The sequence below is a fragment of the Gracilinanus agilis genome, chromosome 1, assembly GCF_016433145.1.
Source record: "Gracilinanus agilis isolate LMUSP501 chromosome 1, AgileGrace, whole genome shotgun sequence".
Taxonomy (NCBI): domain Eukaryota; kingdom Metazoa; phylum Chordata; class Mammalia; order Didelphimorphia; family Didelphidae; genus Gracilinanus; species Gracilinanus agilis.
In genome coordinates, this window is record NC_058130.1 from 151,590,335 (window position 1) to 151,612,819 (window position 22,485).

Sequence of the window (22,485 nt, forward strand, 5' to 3'; positions counted from 1 at the left end):
AATGAATGTATTGAAACCTAAGAGGGATAGTAATTTGTGGGTTTGTCTGTGATTTTCTTGGGGAAAAAATGATTCAGGGAAATGCAAAGCTTAGCCCTAAAATACTAGTCCCATTACTAGGGCATTCAAAGCTTCACTATGAAAAAGGAAGTTTGGATGCTGACTGCCAGCGACATGAGTGGGCCATTAGATCCTGGTTAAGGCAAACCTCGTCAAAGATATCTGGCCTGGAAGCCAAGGAAGAGTGACTAACCAGCCCATTCTGCAGTTATCTCCCTTCCCCATCCACCGGGGGAGGAAGAGCGTTGGGCCTTGGGCGGCCGGTTACCTGGAGGGAATCTTGTGCGCTGAATGTTGGGGCTGGTGATCTCTCCAGAGGAGGCTACAGACAGAGGCTGAGGAGGGGGAGTTGGGCCCAGCGGGGTGGCGGCTGTGAAGCTGCTGTGGTCGTCACTGGTTCCAGTCTGAGAGCTGGCGCTGGGCTGGCGGCGCTCTTCCGAACTGGGTTCTGTCAGCGTTAGGCACCGCAGGGGAGAGAGTAAAGTTCACAGTGAGACCAGCTGGGTCTTCAGCCGGACAATGAAACCAGTCAGACGCTAAGGAATCGACATTAAGAGTGACATCTTCCGACTTCCACGCAGCAGTGGTGTTGGGCTAGGTTTTTGTCTGGTTGGTTGATTACTTAGCAAGGGAAAAGAAAGGGAGGGGGGTAGATAGAGGGGATAATGGAAATGCCATTTAACTATCAATAATTATCATAAGGGCAGTAATAAGAGTAATTTCTTCATTTTTCCAGCACTAAAGAATAAGCTAGTACTTTTTTGAAGAGAAGGCAACACCCAGAAAAAAGTAACAATACCAACTAAACTTATATTCATAGTGATTGTCTATGACATCAGGATGCTGCTGCCTTTGAAAGTCCCAAATCATCTAATCAGTCAGGAAATTTTCTCAGTATTGTTCGAAATTTCAACACTTCAAGACGCACACATATTTTTAAAAGGAATGAAAATACTTTCTAACCAAATTTGGGGATCAGTGAACATACATATGCAGAATGAAGGCTTTTTGTCTACCCGGTTAAGGATTATAAATTGACCGGGTGGAGAGGAGACACACATTGTTTGTAACGAATCCAAGGCTACGCCCGGGAATTGACAAAATCTTTGATTTTTAGTCTAAATGCTAGTGGATCTTCAGTTCTATGACCAGAGTTTAGCTTTCTAGGGTTAAAGCAAACAATAATGTGTTAACTAGACCCTTGCAGACAACGAGATATCATGTAAATCTGTTCTCGAAGTCTACTTGCGTACTATTTTCCATATCAATCCCTCCACCTCTCATTCCTCTAGAGTTCCACTGGTCTCTAGCCCTGCATATATCTTTAGGAGTCACTTTTTCTGGCTCACTTAGCTTTAACTCAAAGCTCCCCGGGGGTATCTACACAAAAGACAGTGAAACTTTCCAGCGCCAGCCAGGGTTTTTGGCTTGGCAAGCCACAACCTTCGGCTTGCAGCGCCCCCTTCCACTGGACAAACTCGGGATTTCGCTTTGGAACTCGAAGCAAAATTTTCAATAGTTATATAATCTGGAGGGAGCTTCAGAAAAGTTTCATTTCTCATTTAGAAGTGCAGGCACTGGATTGTGTCTGGGAAGAAATGCTTTGGCAGCGGGTTTAAACTTCATACTCTCGCGAAGTGCGGTCCACAACACTCAGTGTCTGGGAAAGTGGGGATTCCCCGGCTATTTCCCGCCCCTCCCGTCCCCTCAGGTCCCTTAGCATCTAGGAGACCGGAAACCTTCAGTTCTGTTCCACGTGTAAGTGGTACCTCATCTTGTTCCGCATTGGACGCCTCATTTTTTCATTACTTTTTGCTTATCTTTAATATCATCTCTCAAAATCTCTCTTTCCCCCCCTCACTACCCCTATACTGGTGAAGCCTGATGGACGAGTCACCAAGTGGTTTCTAACCGCGGAGACACTTTCAGCGTCGCTGTTCCATTCCGTTACCATTGAACTTCACCAGGGTCTCGGTTGAGGAGGTGAGCGGTTCATCTCTTTGCTCCGAGGTTTTGTTTCTTCCTTGTCCCCGGGGTTAGCCCCCTTGTGAACGAGGCTGCTTTTCTCTCTAAGCTGAGCGCCCTAGGGCTCCTCTCCGCCCCCAAAGCCGCTGGTTACCTAGATACACTCTCTGCGCCTTTAAACACGTAACACTCCTCCTTGATTGCAGCCGGCAGGGCCAGAAGCACAGAGCCTCCGGGGCTGTAAATTAGGAAAGGATAACTACTCCTGTCAAAGAGGCTTTCTTTCCCAAATTCAGACTCCAGTGACACCCCGGTGTTTCCCTCCCCTTTGCAACTTTTGGAAGAAGCCTTGAAATGCAACATTGTGACTAGGGTCCTAGGTGGAGTTTCTAACCCTTGACGATTGGCGGATAGTAGGGAAGAGAATTACTGGAACAGATACTCCTGGAGCTGAATGGGGACAGGATGGGGAGGGGAGGGGGTAGTAAAATGTAGCAAAGTTGGAGGTTGAGTTGATTTATTCTGAACATCTCATTAAACTATAATAACTTTAGCACGTTACTATTAACACTTACACTGAAACTCAATTTCCAAGTCAAGCAGATTTTATTTCTTCCAGTTTTTTGCTTTCTATAAAAAGTTTCACAATGGCCAAGATAAGAGAGCATTTGTTGCCCCCCCCAATGTAATGGTTAAATAGCATATGTGTCTATTTCCTGATATATTTCAGGATGGGGAGGGTGTAAAAAGATTTCAATAATCAAGGTATTTCCAACCTCATTATTGACTTGGAGTACTTATAAATGGTATTTTGGGGATTTATTACTGGAAGAAAAATATCCACCTATTATCAACGTTCCAAACAATACCTTTCCCAACGCTTTTGTAATACATCCCTGAAGAGGTACTTTCAACGTTCACATAACTTCTCTCTGCTGAGAACTTTCATTTCAATCATTTAAAAAATGACTTTGTTCTACTCCTCCAGAACCACCAGCTATTTCAATTAATTAAAAGAAAAAAAGTAATTTCTACACCAAACCAAGACTGAGAGAGGAGGAAAACTACACACACGTGCTGGGTCACTAAAGTTGGTGATTACAATTTATTACCTCCAAAAGGAAAAGAGTAAATGTGAGAAGAGCAGATGCAGGGCAGACGTGCTTAGAGAAGCCCCCGTCTCATTTCATTACAATATGCCACATTCCAACAATTACCACTGTGCTCCTCAGAGCTGCTTCTGTAGCTCATGCAGTCGCTGCCCCCGGTTATTTTCCTCTCTCAGCCCAAATCCAATCAACCTGCCCTGTAGTTTCCATTAGGTACTACTAACTTGTACCAACAAAATCACCTATTTTCAAGCCTACTTAAAGAAGGAAAATTACTGCCATTCATCACCAGAGCTACAACTCCCGGCCGCCGCCGCCGCCGCCGCCGAGAGCATCATTTCCATGACAACAACCAGAGCCTGAAATACCCTGAATAATATCGCTGGAGCAGCTATAGCACAAATCCTGGTCCTTCTCTTTGTTAAAGAAAAAGCCACTCTCCGGGAGGGGGAGAAAATCACACGAACTCCTAATAACCCAGTGGGACTTCTAAGGGACAAAAGTTTCAGATTAGAGCCCTCGGGACTCCTTACAAAACGACCGATGCGGAGCGAAGAGGAGAAAACCACAAAAAGTTGTCAAAATCAGTAGTTACCAGAGAGCCCTCCGAGCAACTTTTAGCAACTCCCTTAAATAGCTCTGCGAATCTCATACGTACTTGGCTGCTGTGGCGGTTCCGTCTTTATATCGAGTTTATAGAGGACTGCCCCGAAATCTTCATGGGGGAGTAGTAGTCGAGGTCCCGGAAGGGCTGACTCGTACAAACTGAGAAACTCCCGGAGGCTGCGGACTCGCAGGAGATGCTGCGATCCCAACTCATGGGAAAGAACGGAGGAGGAGCTCAGCGGGCGCCCTGGCTCCTGCCGCTTCTGAGCCAGGGAATTGGGACTAAACCCAGGGAAAGATGCAGCCGCGCCGCTGCCGCCGCTGCTGTAGCCTCTGTTATTCCCGCGGCCGCTGCTGCTGCTCCTGTCAGGGTGACAATGTGAGCCGGAGGCGGGGTTCGCCGGCGCGGCAATATACCGCAAAGCTCTGTCGGAGAGGTGTGTGAGCGTGTCGTAGAGTGTAGAGTGTGTATGCAGTGTGTGCTTCTGGGTGTGTGTGTTTCTGGGGATGAGTGTGTGTATGTGTCAGCGTGTGCGCGTTTGTGTGCGGAGAGGGAGAGGTGTGCAAGCTAGGGGGAGGCAGGAGACTCTGCTCTCCCGGCTGCGCGCTCGCTTTGCTCTCTCCGAACGTCATTTATGCCACAGGAGCCCTAGCGGCCTCTCCATAGAGCTCCAGGAATGCGAGACGTCAATGGTGACGCCATGGGACGCTCACGTCACCCTCCTCCTCCCCTCCCCTCATCCCGGCCGGTTCCGCGTGTGTGAGTAAGGGAGTGTGTGTGTGTGTGTGTGTGTGTGTGTGTGTGTGTGTGTGTGTGTGTATGTGTGAGCGCGCGCTCACGCGCGTGTTCCAGTCACTCGCTCTGTTTTACAATGGAAGCCGAGCACAACTGTCTGTCACTCTGAGAGATCCTGGTCGGTGGCTGCCAACCTCTGCGAACACGTTCACTTCTTGAACTCCTGTCTGAAGACCGATCATCTGTGCTTCTAGGCAGAGATTGTCAGCGCAGGTTGCTTAGGCTGGAGCGGGGGAGGAGTGGAGAAGACTTGCTGGCACAGCTCCGTGGCTGTCCAGAGTATCCAGGAAGCCTGGGTGAAAAGGGGGACAGTGCTTCATAAAGTGAGATTTGCCATCCAGTTTAACTGAGTGCCCTACCTAGTAGAGAGAGGATGAATAGGAGGTAGTCATTATAGCTAAACGGCCCTTTTGCAGTGAAACTACTTCTTTCCCATGTAATAACTTCTTAAAGTTGCTTATTTTTTTATACAACCCTCTTCAAAGAGGGTTAATTAGCAACCTTCCCTCCAGATTCTGGTGCGTATTTTACACAGTTAATGAGGGTTACTCTCACGGCGAGTTTTTTATTTCATTGCGTTTACGTTATTGTTTGTCTAGCTGGGAACATCAAAATCAGTGAAAACAGCCGTAGAACATGTATGATTTAGCTGAATTAGTCTCTTGTTGCATACAAACACACACACACACCACGTCAAAAACTGAACACTTAGCTAGCCAACACTTTTACTTTTGCATATTGGAAACAGGTTTTTTCTGCAAGTTCCCAGGTTAAAACGTTGCGATAATAATAGGGTTTATAGCTATCAGTTTTACTTGGTTGAGAATTTGGCATGGATAAATCGCCCCACGGTGATATGGAATTATGATATGGAATTAAATAGTTATTGGCTCCGTTAATGTGAGACTCTTTCCCCCATCCGAAAATATATATTTCCTCTGGAAATCATGTTTTGAGTGTGAAATTTTCTCAGAGAAAAATACACAAAGTGTACCGAGACTGGACGCAGGCTGTTGACTGAGTATTCAAACAACCTTTTGAACCAAATGCTGCGGATCATGGTTGTCTAGGTAAGTCTTTGTACTACCAGTATTCAGTCCCGTGGTTCTCTGCTTGAATGAGACCTGACATAACATCCCTTTGATGTGTCACAATCTTAGCCTGAGACGTGGGGAACCTGGCAGCATATTTCATTTCAGGACTCCTTCGAAGAAGGTTCAGGAAGGGACTGGAATTTAGAAATACACACACACACACACACACACACAAACACGTATATAAACACATATGCATGCATGCATATATATGTGTATATTTATATATTCCACCCTCCTCGCCCCCTTTTCTCTTTTCTCAAACGAAGAGAGCGGCTGGGATCCGTGTGGGAGAAAGCTCGGAAGATAGCCCAGTAGTGTGGAACACCGCCCTCTTTCTCCTTGCTACCAATCCAGGGACTGGTGGAGGGCGCTGCTACATTGTATCTATTCAAAGGGAGCCGGACAGAGAGCAGCTAGGCGCTGACGCACGGGAGGCGCGTGATTGACGCAGGCGAGGTTTCTAAATTTAGCTGTTGGCCCGGGCCCGGCCGCCGCCGCGCGCCGGAGATAGCGGAGTAGGTTCCCCTCCGTCACCCCTCCTCCCCCCACCCCTTCTCCATTCAGGCGCGGGCCGGGCTGTGATCCGGCCGAACCAAATATAGCAGTGGGCAGTTATTTTTAGACGCGTGGGCCCCGGCGCGAGCTCCCTGCCCTTCCCCCTCACCCCGCCTGGCCTGGGCACTCCTGGTGAGAACTCGCAGGGAGGGGGCGCCCTGACCCTGGCCCAGAGGACCTCAGGAGTCTCCCTGGGGTGGGGGTGGGAGGTTGGAGGGGAGGCGCTGTAGCCAGCAACGCTCGCCATTTTTGTTCTGGTGTCAGCCTGGTCCAGTGACCCGGGCTGAGGGAGATCCAGTTCTCTTTTACCCCGCCCTCCTACGTACACACAACACACACACACACACACACACACACACACACACACACACACACACACACACACACACACACACACACACACACACGACAGCCTGGAGGTCGGGGTGAGTGAGAGACTTGGGAATCTTTCAGGGTGGGCCCCGGGGATGGGGTGGGGGAGGGGTCGGAGGCGCGAGTGTGGGGCTCAGGGATGGTCCGAAGTGCCCATCCTCGGGCTTGGAGGCGGAGCTGCAGCAGCAGCAATTGCAACCCGGGCGGCTGCCGCCGCCACTTCCTGATAGTCTGGGGATACCCCCTGGCCGGACGTCACGGAGGAGCAGAGGAGGCGGCGGTGGCTGCCCCGGGGCTCATCCTGCCCTGACATCACGGGTGCAGCGGCGGTGGCGGCGGGAGCAGCTGCTCCTCCTTTGTAGCTTTCCCCCTTGTTGAGTAACTGCTTTGTTAACTGAAAATACCATGACGGGCCAGTGTGATCACTAACTAGCTCCAGACCTCAAAGAAAGTGAGGGAGGTTGTCAGGCAAGATCGGGGAGACTCCCCCACGCAGGCTCTGATGGTATCTGGTGGGTGGACGTATGGAGAAGCATCTGACAATTTCCACGTATTTCTTCTTACCCAACTCTGAGCCTCAAAGAGATTTAAAAATACTTTTATTTCCATGGTGTAACATTTTAATATGTATTCCCTTGCCCTCCTCCCCTTTCAAAGGACCAAAATGCATTTCTGAAAAAAAAATCATATGCAAAATTGGGATTAGAATGAAGTAAAAATGCTAAAATAATGTGTAGGAATTTGTGGGGGAAAGGGTCTTCAACTGCTTTATTTTTTTTAACATTTATTAATATTCATTTTTAACATGGTTACATGATTCATGCTCCACCTTTCCCCTTCACCCCCCCTACCCACTCGCCCTCCCCCACTCTTGGCCGACGCACATTTCCACTAGTTTTGTCATGTGTCCTTGATCAAGACCAATTTCCAAATTGTTGGTAGTTGCATTGGTGTGGTAGTTTCGAGTCCACATCCCCAATCATGTCCACCCCAACCCATGCGTTCAAGCAGTTGTATTTCTTATATGTTTCCTCTCCTGCAGTCCTTCCTCTGAATGTGGGTAGCATCTTTACCATAAATCCCTCAGAATTGTCCTGGGTCATTGTATTGCTGCTGGTACAGAGGTCCATTACATTCGATTTTACCACAGAATGTCAGTCTCTGTGTATAGAGTTCTTCTGGCTCTGCTCCTTTCGCTCTGCATCAGTTCCCGGAGGTCTCTCCAGTTCGCCTGGAACTTCTCCAGTTTATTATTCCTTTTAGCACAATAGTATTCTATCACCCGCATATACCACAGTCAACTGCTTTATTAAATGGCAAAAGTTTTCAGAGATTACACAGACAAATTAGTACAGAGAAAAGTAGGTCTTTCAAAAGTGGAAGGGGCCTTAAAGAGTATCTAATCATTTATTTTATTTTTAATTAAATCAATGAACATTTCTTTTTTCTCTCCTACCCCTAACCCTTTATTTTACAGGAAATAACCAATTGACCCAACACTTTGAAACGTGCAAAGATCTTTACAACATACATTATTTCATTTGATCCTGACAATGTTGTCCACATTTTACTATTGAGTGACTCCCAAGAGATGGATAGTAAGTGCCAGGCAGAATTCCAACCTTGTTTTCACTTGACTCCAAGTCCAGCTTTCTTTCAAATATGAAAAAGATCCTTGCATACTCAGGACGTTTTTTTCAAATTTTTGTTTTCAGATTTTGATATGATGGGATCATTTGAAATTAGGCCATTCTTTGTTAGTTTTTAATTCTTACAATCCTATAAGCTCTTTTACTTACGTTTTCAAAATTGTGTGCTTACTTATTTCTTCTAACATAAGTACCTAGGCAACATTTTCTCATTGGGTGGTTCTGTCACTGCCTTCTATAGTATAATAGTAATTGTTTTATGCTGTGTAATTTACCTTCATCTGATTACTTATTTTGCTCCAAGACTCTTCACTTGGTGCTACTTGTTTGACCCAGCCCAATCATTTCACATTTCCTTAAGTTTATTGTGCTTCTTAAAAGAAAATTTAGCTAGATACGAGAGCCCAATAATGATTGAGTAGTGGGATCTCAGTTGCATTCAATTTGCAGGTATAAATAATAGTGGAATTCAGACTTATTACAAATTATTTTGTTTTCATCTCTCATTTCCCTAGATCTCTGCATTCATGGGGTGCCTAATTGTTTGATCTTTAGGCATTGTCATCATTTATTAAGTACCTGCTCTATCCAGAGTAATGTCACAAATGCTGGGGGAGATAGAAAGATTGAATAAAACAAAATCTGCCATCGAATCCATACCCAAGTTAGAGAGATGAAACACATTAGAAAAAGATCTTTGATACAAACTGCTACTTGATAAGTATGGAAAGATTCACATCAAGTTCCATGTGAAGCCCAAGGAGGGAAAAGATCATTTATGAAGGGGATGAGAGAAATCGGTTCTTTTATGAAAAGGTTATTTGGTTGACCTTTAAAGGACAGGTAGAATTTTACCATGATGGGGCATACTAGCATTTTGGGAAATGACGTGATCAAAGACTTGTAAGAGTTTGTAGAGCATGGGATGTATACTGAGGAGAGGGAGTAGTCTATTTTAACTGAATTGTATTATCCCTCCCCACCTTCTGAAGATCAGAATTCATTTTAAAATATAAGACTGAAAACAATGTAATATAGAAATGCTAAAACACTAGGCAAGTCTCAGGGAAGTGGAGTTTAAAAAAAAACCAAACAAACCCAAAACAGGCTTTGAATTATGTTAAGAAGTTTGAACTTTTAGTAGGAAAAACCAGTGGAGGATTTTGAGCAGAGGAATGGTATGATTATTACTCAAATTTTTATAGGTCTTTAAGTTTTATCATAATTCTGTGAGATTAGATCTGTGGATGATGCTACTTGAAAATAAAATTTGACTTTTTCCAATAAATCTGATTCCTTCCGCCTTTTTAAAGGTAGATTTATCAGTAACATATATGTACTATATCAGTATTATATGTCAGTAACATATATACATACTGTAATAAATCCATTTTTATATAGATAAAAATATATTTGTAATATATTCATATGGATAGACATACTGAATTATATGCTTTGATTAAAACAAAGTATAGGGATAGAAGCTGGACCTATGACTTGATTGGTATTTTTATAAGGGTTTTCTAACCCTTATTGATTATTGGTATAGTATGGTAATACCAATAAATTTGTCCTGTGTGGACAGGCTGTTGGTGTGACTGTTTGAGAAAAATGGCTTCTCAGAGCAGCCTAAGAATTCTGGCTTAGCCAGTTGAATAAAAAAAATTTTTATTATAAGTAAAAAAACTGATGAAAGGGATAGTAAAAGGAAACAATTGGAAAAGAAATTCTTATAATATGTAAATCCCTAAGCTAATAATTCTTACTCTAACCATCCAAAATCTGATCTGCAAAGATCTTCCCCAGAGTTGAGGCCACTCTTTCTTCCTATTTCATCTAAATCTCCAAAAACCTTTATCTACCCTAATCTAAATTATACACGAGAGAAATAAGTTAGGTCTCTTTCTTCCTTGCTGTATAGATGAACAAACAACTTTGAATCTCCACAGCCTCTCTCCATTCCCACAGCAAACCTGCTGGGGCTTGCACTGATGTTTCACCCTACAATCTCCTTCACTTGTCAGGTCTTTTAGATGAATCTTTAGAAGTGAAAAACAATGAGATTTCCCCAGTCTTGCTGAGCAGCTCTTAGGACCTCTTTCAGAATAGGGTCAGCTCAAAGAGTGAAAGTCAGTTGGGTAACTGTCTCTCAAAGCACTCTGGGAAAATTCTCTCTTAGCCATAACTCCATCTGAGATTCCATTCAGATTTTTTAAAGAAACCTAACATAACTTTCCTATGCATCTATCAATAACGTATGCTACTTATATCTATTTCCTAATGAATTCTTAATAAATAATTTTCTACAGTATAAAGATCTCCCAGGTGAGGAAACTTTTTGCCAACATAGTTTGGTATCTTCTTTGCAACTTAAAGTCTTAGAAGAATTGCCTAGAGCAGTCAGTGGTTGCAAACTCAAATAGAAACATCTCCCTGCAGAACCATATGTTAATATTTTTATCTATGTTGTAATGGATTTTTATTTTGTTAAACATTTTTAATTACATTTTAATCTGGTTCCAACAGTTTGACACCCCTGGCCTACAACACTGAGAAGTTATCATATGTCCAGTATCTCATAGTATATATTAAGAGGTGAGATCTGATAACTCTCCAGTTAAGTATAATATACATTTATACTTATATTTTACATAATATTTTTAAATATAACATAACAATTACATAAATGTATTACATTATAAATATATATTAAAGTGGGACATGAACTAGAACAAACATTTATATATGTGACATTTTGAAAATGAGATAATTGGACAGTTTGCAAAATTAGCTGATTACTTCCCCCCATGTAAGTTTTTTATTTGCTTGCATAGTGAAATAACATTTTAAAAATCGAAATGCTCCCTGTAGGACATTCAACAGATCCAGACCATCCGAATTGGTGAAAAATTGCAAATATAGCAACTTCACTGTACATTTTTCTCTTGGTCAGTATAGAGAAAGCAAAGAAAGCAATTGTTCTCAATTTCAAGAGCTGTATAGATGAGGAAACTGAGACCCAGGGAGATTAAATGACTTTCCCAAGGTCATATAGATAATAAGCATCAGAGGCAGGAGTTAAAGCCCAAATCCTTTGTTTCAGAATCAGTGTTCTTTCCTCTATACCACAAAGCCTTTCTACAATGCCTTAAATGCTAAACTGAAGAATTTGGCCTTTATTTAGTAGTTAATGGAAAGTCATTAAAAGGCATTAATTTATTTCCTTCTTTCTATTTCTCTCTTTCTCTCTCTCTTTAAAGCAGGTAAAGGATTTGATCTGTAGGTTAGGCAAATTGATTTTGACCATTGGATGGATTAAAGTAGAGAACTGAATATAGGTAGCTATTGCACAGGAACTACTATAGTAGTCAGAGGTAAAGGAGGCCTGAACTAGAATAATGACTGTAGGAAAAGAAAGGAAGGGGGATATATGAGAGATTTCAAGATAGGTTGGTTGGATGCTAAGCCATCAAGGGGCAGAGGTGAGTCTCAGAGGATGGTAGTACTATCATCAGAAATTAAGGTCAAGAAAAAAAGCCAATTAAGGAACAAGATTATATATTAAGTTTTGCATATTCATTTTGAAGTTCTTAGGTAGCATGGGAGAGATACAACAGACAGCTAGAAATATAGTATTGGAGCAGTGGTTATGAATCTGGACTGTAGACCGCTTGGTGGGTAGCAGAGATGTTGCAAAGGGCTCAAAAATCATATTCAAGTCATGTCAACAAAGGCTTATAAATGCTCAGTGCCTTGGTCATAGTAACGGCTTAAATATTAGTTGAATTTGAGTGCCTGCATGGTATGGTACTAGGTATTGACATGAAAGACTAAAACATTTTTGGCCCTCAAATAATTTATATTTCTTTGGAAGTATATAGCATACACAGAGATAAGTACAAGATAATTAGAGAAGGGATAGTGTTAATAATTGAAATCAAAGAAGGCTTCATGAAGGAGGCAGCACCTAATATGAGTCTTGAATGAAGATAAAGATTATATCTGTACATATGAGAAGAAATGTGTAAGACAAGCATGGAACATGGAGGGTGGTTTATATCAAGGCAGAGGCAGGAGAGAGAAGTTCAAGTTTGTGGAACTGCTACATTTGGCTAGAATCTAGATAAATGTACTTTGTATCCTGAAAATTGTTCTTTTTATGTATTATTTTAAAATATATGTGTGTATGCATATATATGTAATTAAAAATTCCTTAAAATATTATAGAATTTGTAGTAGCTTTTTTGTCACTGTATATATTCTCAATCGGTAGGTAATAGCAAAACTATTTATTATTATTACGTAGGGGGTCTTCATATGTGAACTATATTAGAACTAGAGATCAGGATAACAAATAGCCAAAGACAGGAAAGTCATTCACACAGAGGATAGTTGAAGCCAGGTGAATAGATGAAGTTGTTAAGGGAGAAAAGTAGAAAGAATAAAAGAAAGTTGAGAACAGAAACTTGGGTAATATTTCTATTTCATTGTAACTAGAAGATACAGATAGCAGACATAAAGCAAGTAGAGATGAAAGAACAAAATAAGTATAGTGTAGGAGTAATAGACCAAAGGGGGAAGTCAAGGGTAATGACTGATAAAAGGTAATTGCTGTTAGGCCTTTGTTTTGAAGAGGACCCATGACATCATGGGGTGAAGTCTTGGCTTGCCTGTGAATTGGATTTAAGTGAAGCAGAACAAAGTTGTCAGCCTCACACTCTCTTCCGGAGTCATCAAAGTTCAGTGGCAAGACGAAAGTCAAGATGACCTTCAATGGGCTGGGATGCCATCGATGACCTTGACATCTTCAATGTCTGACTAAGCTCTAAGCCTTCTGCACATTCATGGCCACTGGAACAAATTTTTCTCCTTTGTCCATTCCACTGGGAATGTCTTCACATACTTGGGGTTGGATATCCTACCTCACTGATGGGTTTGAGGTCTGTCAGTTATCTTTAACCTAGTTTTTAATCTATTTGAGATGGTTTTACCAGGATATGGCCATTGCACATGCTTCAACTTCTTGGAGTCACAGGTGAGAGTTGAATGGAAGATGGGCACTAAAGGTGGATGAATAGTCCTAAAAAGAGTTTGGTGAACCCTCACACCAGAGGTGCTTATCCTCTCTGAACACCCCATATATACCAAAAGGAAATTAGGAGATTGTAAAATTTGGGAGAATGGTTTTAGTACAATGGGAATGGCAAAGGTCTGATCGGAAAAAAAAGTAAAAGTATGAGTACCATACTTTTATGCCATCAACTAGAGAAGTTTGACAGTGAAAGGTATGAGAAAGGCATATAGTTCCAGGAGGTGGAAAACATAGTAATAGCATTTTTTTTTTAGGAAGACCAGCTTAATTTTTTTTTAACTTTTTGTTTGTCTGTGACATTGAATCTTTCTCCTAGTTGTGTTGTTGGCAGATCCCAGAAGTTGAAGCAAATGGCTTAATGATATGAATAGTCCACTTGAAATGTTGGGAGAAGGGGTGGGACTGGGATTAGATGGAAAAGTTTCATTGTGTCATCCTTTTAAGTCCCAGAATTACAGTAAAAGTGGTTGACAGAGTAAAGTCAAAGGTTAAGGACTTTTCTATTAGTATAATGGTCTGTGACGGAGCCAGAGGTGAGTAGGCAATCAATACCAGTTTGCTGGGGTTTGCCTCACATGATATGTTGAAATTGACTACATAAGTCTGTACAATGAAGTTACTAGAGACTATTGAGACAAGTGGATTCAGAGATATCTACCTACCAGCAAGGAAGATCCTACTATTTGACCTTGTTGAATGAAATATCAAAAGCTGTATATAGAAATTATGCCCTCTTCAGTGGTGACTTTTATTTATGGCTCAGACTCGGCTGTGTTTATTAATCTTATCCATTCCCCTCTCTCCTTTTCCATTCAATGTAACTTTTAGGGTTCGAATAAATCCAGGCTTTGGTTTGAAATATTTCCTTCAAAATACACTTACTGAACATCACTCTATGAGATGAAGTTTTAAAAATGTAAACATTTCAATAAAATAAATGCAGTTATGCTTACAAATGGTAGATAGATGTACTATTTATTCTGTCATATGATAAGTCGAAAAATAGTAGAAATTCCAACTGGTGGAAATGTAGCTGAACAAAATAAGTGGGTATTCTAAAAAACAGCAGAGGTCAGTGAGGTATAAGTGTATCCAGTATGTTATGTATTTATTGCCTAGTATATTGCCTTGCACATAGTAAATGCTAGTTGATTGAAATATATTGATTTGAATGAAAAAGCTGAACTATTAACTATGTGGAATTATTTTAAGATTATTTACATAAGTTTGGGGCACTTTATGCATCATAATGAAAACAATGACAATGTATTTCAGTGTATTTCAAATTTTACAGCAGGCACAAGTAAAAAGCTGTCCCCCCAAACCAGATTCTCCAGATATTTTTATTACCTGCAAAATGGAGTACTGTCATATTACCATCATTACATTTTGATAATCAGCATAGTTAACATGGAAATAGGTAGCAGTATAAACATTGTTTATTGCTATTATGTTAATAAACTTTTATTTGGTAGTGGTAGATTTACATACTGTATATGCTAGAACACTATGAATGCTTAAATTGAGAATGTCACATTGTATGTGTGTGTCTATGTGTTTTGTGTGTGTGTCTCTGTTTACCACCATTCCACAAAATGAATAGAAGCTGATGGTGAGAATTGAACTTCTAAATCCTTAAACTACTACTGTAATATTCTAACACTTTCCACTCTAAATGCACTGTGACTATATTGACACATATACTGAAATACCATGTTTTTGTGAAATGCAAGCATAATTATAATATTGGCAGTTATATAGTGCTTTAAAGTAAACAAAGTACTTTACAAGTATCTTATTTTATCCTAACAACAACCCAGGAGCACAGGACCTCAATTTATAGATGAGGAAATTTCAGATAGACAGGTTAAGTGATTTGTCTAGGATCACACAGTAAATATCTAAGGCTTCATTTGAACTCAGGTCTTTCTGATTCTATATCCTATGCTCCATCTACTGTGCTGTGTAATTGCCTCTTTACTTTCTATATCCTCTTTATAGGAACATATGTATCACAGTTAAAGAGCTCATATCAGTTAGTAGCTGAACAGAGAATGAATGTTCATTAATTCAGATTCTTTTTGACTATCATGAGATTATTTTTTAAAATATCAGTCCTGGCAGGTATTAAAAAAAAGTTCTCGCTGTTTAGTTTAAGCTTTTAGCTCAATACTGAATTCCTAGTTGGGATATTTGTGTGGCTGTATTAGGGAAGCCTGCATGAAACTTAACCAATTCAGATTCATAGAATTGAATTAGAGGTAGAAGAGAACTTGAAGGTCAGATGGCCTAACCAATTACCTTATTTGTGAATCCCCTGGATGACTCAATACTCAAATGTGAGTCTATGATCTTATCCATTTAGGTCTTCCTTCTAATCATGTCATTTGTATTCTTAACCATCCTATATACAAGGCTTCCAAAAAGTTTATCACACAGAGTCTACCCAATGTGCTGGAGGCCTTCCTTGATTTCTTGAGATATTACTAGCTGAGCACTCTGGTCGTCCCCTTGTTATTCTTTGCTCTTCACATTTCACCAGTCTATCCCCTCTTTTCTGCCAGGCAATTCTTCAATAACATCTTTTATTCCTTTTCTTTGGAGTTACTTATTGTCTATACATTGCAGTGTACTCATAGCTACGACACATCTTTCCATTGTCTACTGGGTGATGTTCCTTGTTGTTCAAAGGCAGTGGTATCCTAGATCATGCTGTCATATTGCTACCATTGCCAAATGTTTGTATTGAAAAGAACTTTTCCCACTTTTGTCCTCTTTAGTGCCACTTCCACTTCCACTGTCAGAACCTCAGGGACTCTGATGTGAGGATCCAAGATTCCACTTTCCTTGGTGGAGAAAATAATTTGTTACAATTTTTCCATTTCTTCCATTTGTAGTTTTCTTTTTGTTTTTAATATTTGGATGACCTAGGGATGATTTTGCATAGTTGTTGGTACCAAGCTTTCTTTAGACTGTTTCTACCCTCCTTTGATTTTCTTTGTTTCTTGAAGTGATAGTGATCATAATTGCCTATCACATTTATTCTTAAGATTTTTTATAGACGAATTGATAGGCTAACTTGGAGTTACCTTTGGTGGCCATCTATATTTAGAAAATAAGTTGGAAGTTTGCTGATTAAGGTGCTTCCTAGGCTCTTTTGTTATTCCTCTAGCAAAAATTTATATATTTGCATTCATTTAATTTCTGGATGAAATTATATAGTTGGTTTTAATGTCATTTTTATTGTCCATTTCCTGTTTTTGATTTTTAATAGCTTAATTAATTCAGAGTTAAATCTTCTTGATTATGTACCATATCCTTTTCTCATTAATATTCTTCTTTATTTTTATAAATTCTACTCTTAATTCTGACTAAATGATTGTCTGACAGTACATAGACTGCTGATTCAGTAATAATTCCCATATCCCTCAGTTACTTGCTGATTATTAAAATGTAGTCAGTTTCATTCTTTGTCATGTTCTTTGGTTCTGGCCATGTCCAATACCTTCTAATTCTCCCTTTTTTTTTTTTTTTGGAAGAGTGTGTCTGTGGTATAGAGGCATTACATTTCTATATATGTCTTTATCTTCATTAAATTCTTTTCTAGTGAACCATACTTTTCTCTCCAATCTCATCTTTTTTCACCTTTGCATAGTAATCAAGTATCAGGGGGTATGTCTATTTGTTTGGAAGGTCTTTCTAAGTTCTGCATAGAATTTTTCTGCTGCTTCATCTTCAGCAATTGATATTGATGCATAAACTTGTTATTTTCATGGTGGGCTCTTTTCAAATACTTACCATTAATATTGTATTGCATCATGAAATAATAGTTTTTATAGCTTTTAGGTATATGATAAAACCCATTCTGCTAACCTCTTTCTTTGCCTCATCAAAGTCCAGTTATCCATCCTATTTAACTTCAATTTCTTTCTTTCTTTTGGTTTGGTTTATGGCAAAAATGAATGTCAGTACTGATTTAGCTTTTCCAGAAATATGTCCATTAGGTTATTAGACAAAGATCTTATATTTAGAGAACCAGTCAAGTTGAAGTTTGTTGACAATCTAAAAATTGTGATTCTTGACTTCCTCTGCTCTCTTTCTTACAGCTCTGCCTTTGTCACTGAAGAAGTATAAGGGTCTTTTGAGATCCACTTTTCATTTTCCCTGTTTCATGAGTTGCAGTGACCAAAAATGTTTGATCATCAGATTGTCACTCAACTGGCTATGATTATAGACTGGTCCTTGGAAAATAGATTTGGTCTATTTCTTAGGCTGTACGCAAAGCTTTCCAACATGACAGAACTAGCAAGAGCTTATGTTATAGTGGCATAACTTCCAAGAACAGTTACATGTAGACCAAAATAAGGTTTTGGAGTAGGACTTCTGGGGATGATATCCTTGATAATTGATTGTCATTCAGCCTTTCTGTGAGACACTCTCTTGTGATGAGGGTGTAATATATTCTGTTCTTAGGCAAGTTTGATTATTAGAAAAGTCTCTCATATTGAGCCTAAATTCATCATTTTCTAAGTTAGAATCAATTAATTTTAAAATTTGAAAAGACCTTAGAGGTCAGCTACTATTGTTCAACTATATTTGAGTAGTCTCTAAAATATCTCCAACAGGTGATCATGGAGTCTCTATTTTGACATTTCACTATTCCACAAAACAGCCTATTCCATTTTGGGACAGCTTTAATTATTAGAAATTTCTTCCTCATATTAAGACAAAATCTGTGTCCTATTGCTTTTGTACCTACCGGTCTTAGTGTAATCCTTTGGTATTGTGTGGGGTGTGAAGAAGGGTGGTAGGTAGGAGGATATCATGGAATGGGAGAAAGGAGAGAGGAAGGTAGAGGAAGGGAAAGGAAGGTAGCAGTCCCAGCCCCCAGCAGGGGAAATTGACCAGAGCCCTTCAGGGCTCTAGTAAAAGATCAGAGAGCAACTTTACGGTTTAGAATAGCTAGGTTTTGTTTAGATTAGGAAAAGGAAGGTCTAGGGAAAACTAGGAGGTAGGAAGAAAGGGGAAAAGGCACTGAGAGATCAGGAGAGAGCCTCCAGGCTCCAGAGCAGACTTTCCAGGGTAGAGAGTGCTCCAGGGTAAAGAGAGCTCCAGAGTAGAGAGCAGAGTTTCCAAGGTCTAGCAGGAGTCAGCAATGTATGGCTCTTGAGCCATATCTGGCTCTATCTCCCAACCAGCCAGTCTGGGCAGAGCCCCAGGATGTGCCCCAGGGGGCCCTTCAGCCCCCGCCCCATATTCCAGAGCCTTCTACCTCCATTCTCTTCCTTCCGCACTCAAATGGTTGCTGACCCCTGGTCCGAGTGAAAAGGCCCCAAACTTTCTTTTTTATACTTTCCCTGATACCTCCCACAAAAGAAGTGGGAGCTGTCAGGGGAAGTTGTAGCAGAGAGAGTCCTGGGAGTTGTAGTCTTCCAGGGCTTATAACAATTTCAAATGACACATTATCACCACACTGATAGAGTGCTTCAGGTATTTGAAGACAGCTTGTCATATCCTAAATGTTTGACAGAAATGTTAGACTTAAAAAGAAGCACTTAAGGTTCAAAAGCTTAGGGATTTTATATTCTACTTTGATCATTATGGTTTATCACTCAGTACCATATGGAGAGATCTCAAAGCAGCTTTTTCTTGGGTTGTTCTCCTCTTGGGCCCTCCCCAAAACAGTTGCAGAGAATGCTAAAGATATTCCCACATGGGTTTTCTTCACTTTCCGTATTTTTATGCTAGGGAGCTTCAACAGCTGTTAATCTTGCAATGAGGTGGGTCCTGGAAGTGTTTCCTTCTTGTGGCACTGTTCATCCATTCCTAACAAATCCTCTTTCACCTTCATTTCTTCTCATCTTAAGCAAGGTTATTGGCATGGGTTAGCTCGTTAGCTTACAATTTCTATACTGGGATCTGTCAGTTTTTATTATGCCAGCTGTTTATTGTCACCTAAAAGCTCTTACTACACCAATTTAATAGTAGGGTTTACACTCTTCATTGGAAGTTCAAGTAGCTGTAAGTTTTGCCTTTTGCAGTGGGATAGTTGATGCTACTCTTTACATCTCTTCAGGACCAAAATAGTTTTGTTCTGACACTAGACATCACTGGTGAAGGGGACATTAGCATTATAGGATTTTTCTTTGGGCAACTTCACCTGAAGTGGATTGGCTTGGCCAGTACAGTGATATTAAGTACCACAAGCAGGAGTACTGTGGCTAAGATATCATTGCTTGGCAGCAGGGGTTCCAAAGAGTTTAGAGTTGATTTTTTTTTTCAAATGAACTACCGTCTAGTGAGGTTTCATTCATTTTGTACTTGTACTATTATTTTTTCTGAATCTAAATATTTATTCCTTTTAAATTTTACTTTAATCACAGGCGCTAGCATAATGATTGCATTGACACTTAAGAACACTAAGAAACCTCTATAGCAGAGGTGTCATACATGCAGCCCATGTGGCGTGAAACACTCCTGAGTACAACTAAACTATATTAAAATGTAATTTGGTTTCAAATCCAGCCTCAGCCACTTCCCAGCTGTGTGACCCTGGGCAAGTCACTTGACCCCCATTGCCCACCCTTACCACTCTTCCACCTATGAGACAATATACCGAAGTTAAGGGTTTAAAAAAAAAGTAATTTGGAAATATCTAACAAAATAAATACAATATAATAAAACATGCATAACATTACGTTTAAAACTATGTCAATATACAAGCCCCAGGGATCCTTATGTGTAGATTAGTGGCCTCTCATTTCTGTTTGAGTTTGATACCACTGTTCTTCAGAAGAACCTACAGTAATATAAATCGTAAAAAAGATAAGTTTAACCAGTCACATTAAAAACAAACAAAAAATGCTGAGTATATGGACAGGTCAGTGAATTAATCCATCAAAACTTATGTCTTAGACAAGTGTTAGGTAATATGGACTGAAGTCTATAATGCTAATGTCCCCTTCATCAGTGATATCTAGTGTCAGAACGAAACTATTTTGGTCCTGAAGAGATGTAAAGAGTAGCATCAACTATCCCACTGCAAAAGGCAAAACTTACAGCTACTTGAACTTCCAATGGAGTAGGATAAGGAAGTCGAATTACATTGCATTTAGGAAATAACATCTTTGGTGATCACAGAATGGCAGAATTTTAGAAGAAAGTTCAGAGGTCACCTGATCTGATCCAAACCTGAACAAATATCCCTTCTATAATGGGCCACATGGGTAGAGTAGTGCTGGACTTGGAGTTAGAAAGATATGAATTGAAATCTACCTCAGGTATTCATTAATTTGTGTGCCTCTGCCCCTCAACCCTTTTCAAACCTGGTTTTCTTATTTGTAAAATGACCTATGAGTTCTCTGTGACCTCTGAGATTTCTTCCAGTTCTAGAACTATGCTTTTATGTACTAATTAATGAGACTTTTAGTGAGATGGAACCCACTAGCAACTGAGGCAGTCCATTCTACTTTTGCATAGTTCCAATTATTAGGATGTTTTTTCTTGCATAAAGTATAATTTCATTTCTTCACAACTTCCACTAATTGTTCCTACCTTTTCTCTGGGGCTGGGGTAGAAGGGTGGGGTGGTTTTTTTGTCAAACAGAAGAGGTTTAATTCTATATTCCATTTATGGCCCTGCATATTCTTAAAGACTGCTGTCATGGCCCTCATAAGGTCTTCTCCAAGCAAAATATTTTTTATTCCTTTATTTCAGGATCAGGGAATACACATGAGTGCCATCACCATTCTAGCTCTGGACACTCTCTAGCTTACCAATGTCCCTTTTAAAATCTGATCAGAACTGAACAATGTAGATGTCATAGTTCTAGAGCTGGAAGAAATCTCAAAGGTCACAGAGAACTCATAGGCCATTTTACAAATGAGAAAACCAGGTTTGAAAGGGGTTGAGGGACAGGGTCACACAAATAGTGAATACCTGAGGTAGGATTTCAGTTCATATCTTTCTAACTCCAAATCCAGCACTACTCTATCCATGTGACCCATTATAGAAGGGATATTCAGGTTTGGATCAGACCAGGTGGCCTCTGAACTTTCTTCTAAAATTCTGCCATTCTGTGATCACCAAAGATGCTAGCCAAAGTGCACATCAGCTTTATGGCTGACACATCACACTGTTGATTAATGTTTAACTTTAAGTCCATCAAAACTCTCCAGTTTTTTTCAGATGAACTGCTACCCTGTCATGCATCCTTCTTATATTTGTGATAATTGATTCTTGAACCCAAGTGTAAGACTTTATCTCTTAATCTTTTAAGATTTGACCTAATGTTTTTTAGTTTGTCATAATCTTTTTGGATCATTTACCATGTCGACAAGTTTGTGTCTTTTGAAAATTTGATAAGCATGCCACCTTTACAAACTCTATCCAAGTCATTAATAAATTTTTTCAAAATTTTTTTACTTTCTAAATTTAGCATATATACCCTTCCCTTTTAAAAAGAGAGATAGAGAACATTTTCACATACAACAGAAAAGGGATCATATATGAAACTATAGGTCTCCCTTACATGTAGCTTGTTTTAAAAAGTCCCATAATTCTACATATTACTTTCAAAGCTTTCTTACTTGTTCCTGTTTTCCTTTTAACTTCCTTCTTTTCCTTAACTGTGTATTTTAAAAGATGCTTCAGTGACTCTCTTTTTCTTCTTTTTAACAACATTATATTAACTCTTTATACTCAAGCCAGTCTCCAGAAACCATGGTTGGTTATTGCATTAATCAGAGTTCTTGAATGTTTCAAAATGGTTTTTCTCTACAGTATTGCTGTTATTGTAGAAATTGTTCTCTTGGTTTTGCTTATTTCACTCTGTATTAGTTCATATAAGTTTTCCCAGGCTTCTCTTCCATAATTTCTTAAGAAGTTATGAATATTTCAGTTCAATCATTTACTATAATTTGTTCCACCATTTCTTTTGTTTTTAGTTCTTTGCTAGAACAAAAAGAGCTGCTATGAATAATTTAGTATATGATGGGCCAATTTCCTCTTTCTTTGTCTCTTTGGGGTGTAGTAGTGATATTACTGGTTCAAGTGATATGTATTCAGAGTTTCAGAGTTTGACTGGACCAAATTCACAGCTCTACCAACAGTGTACCAGTGTGCTTGCCTTCTTATAGGTCCTCCAACAATTTTCCTTTTCCTTTTTTTTTTTTTTTTGCTACCT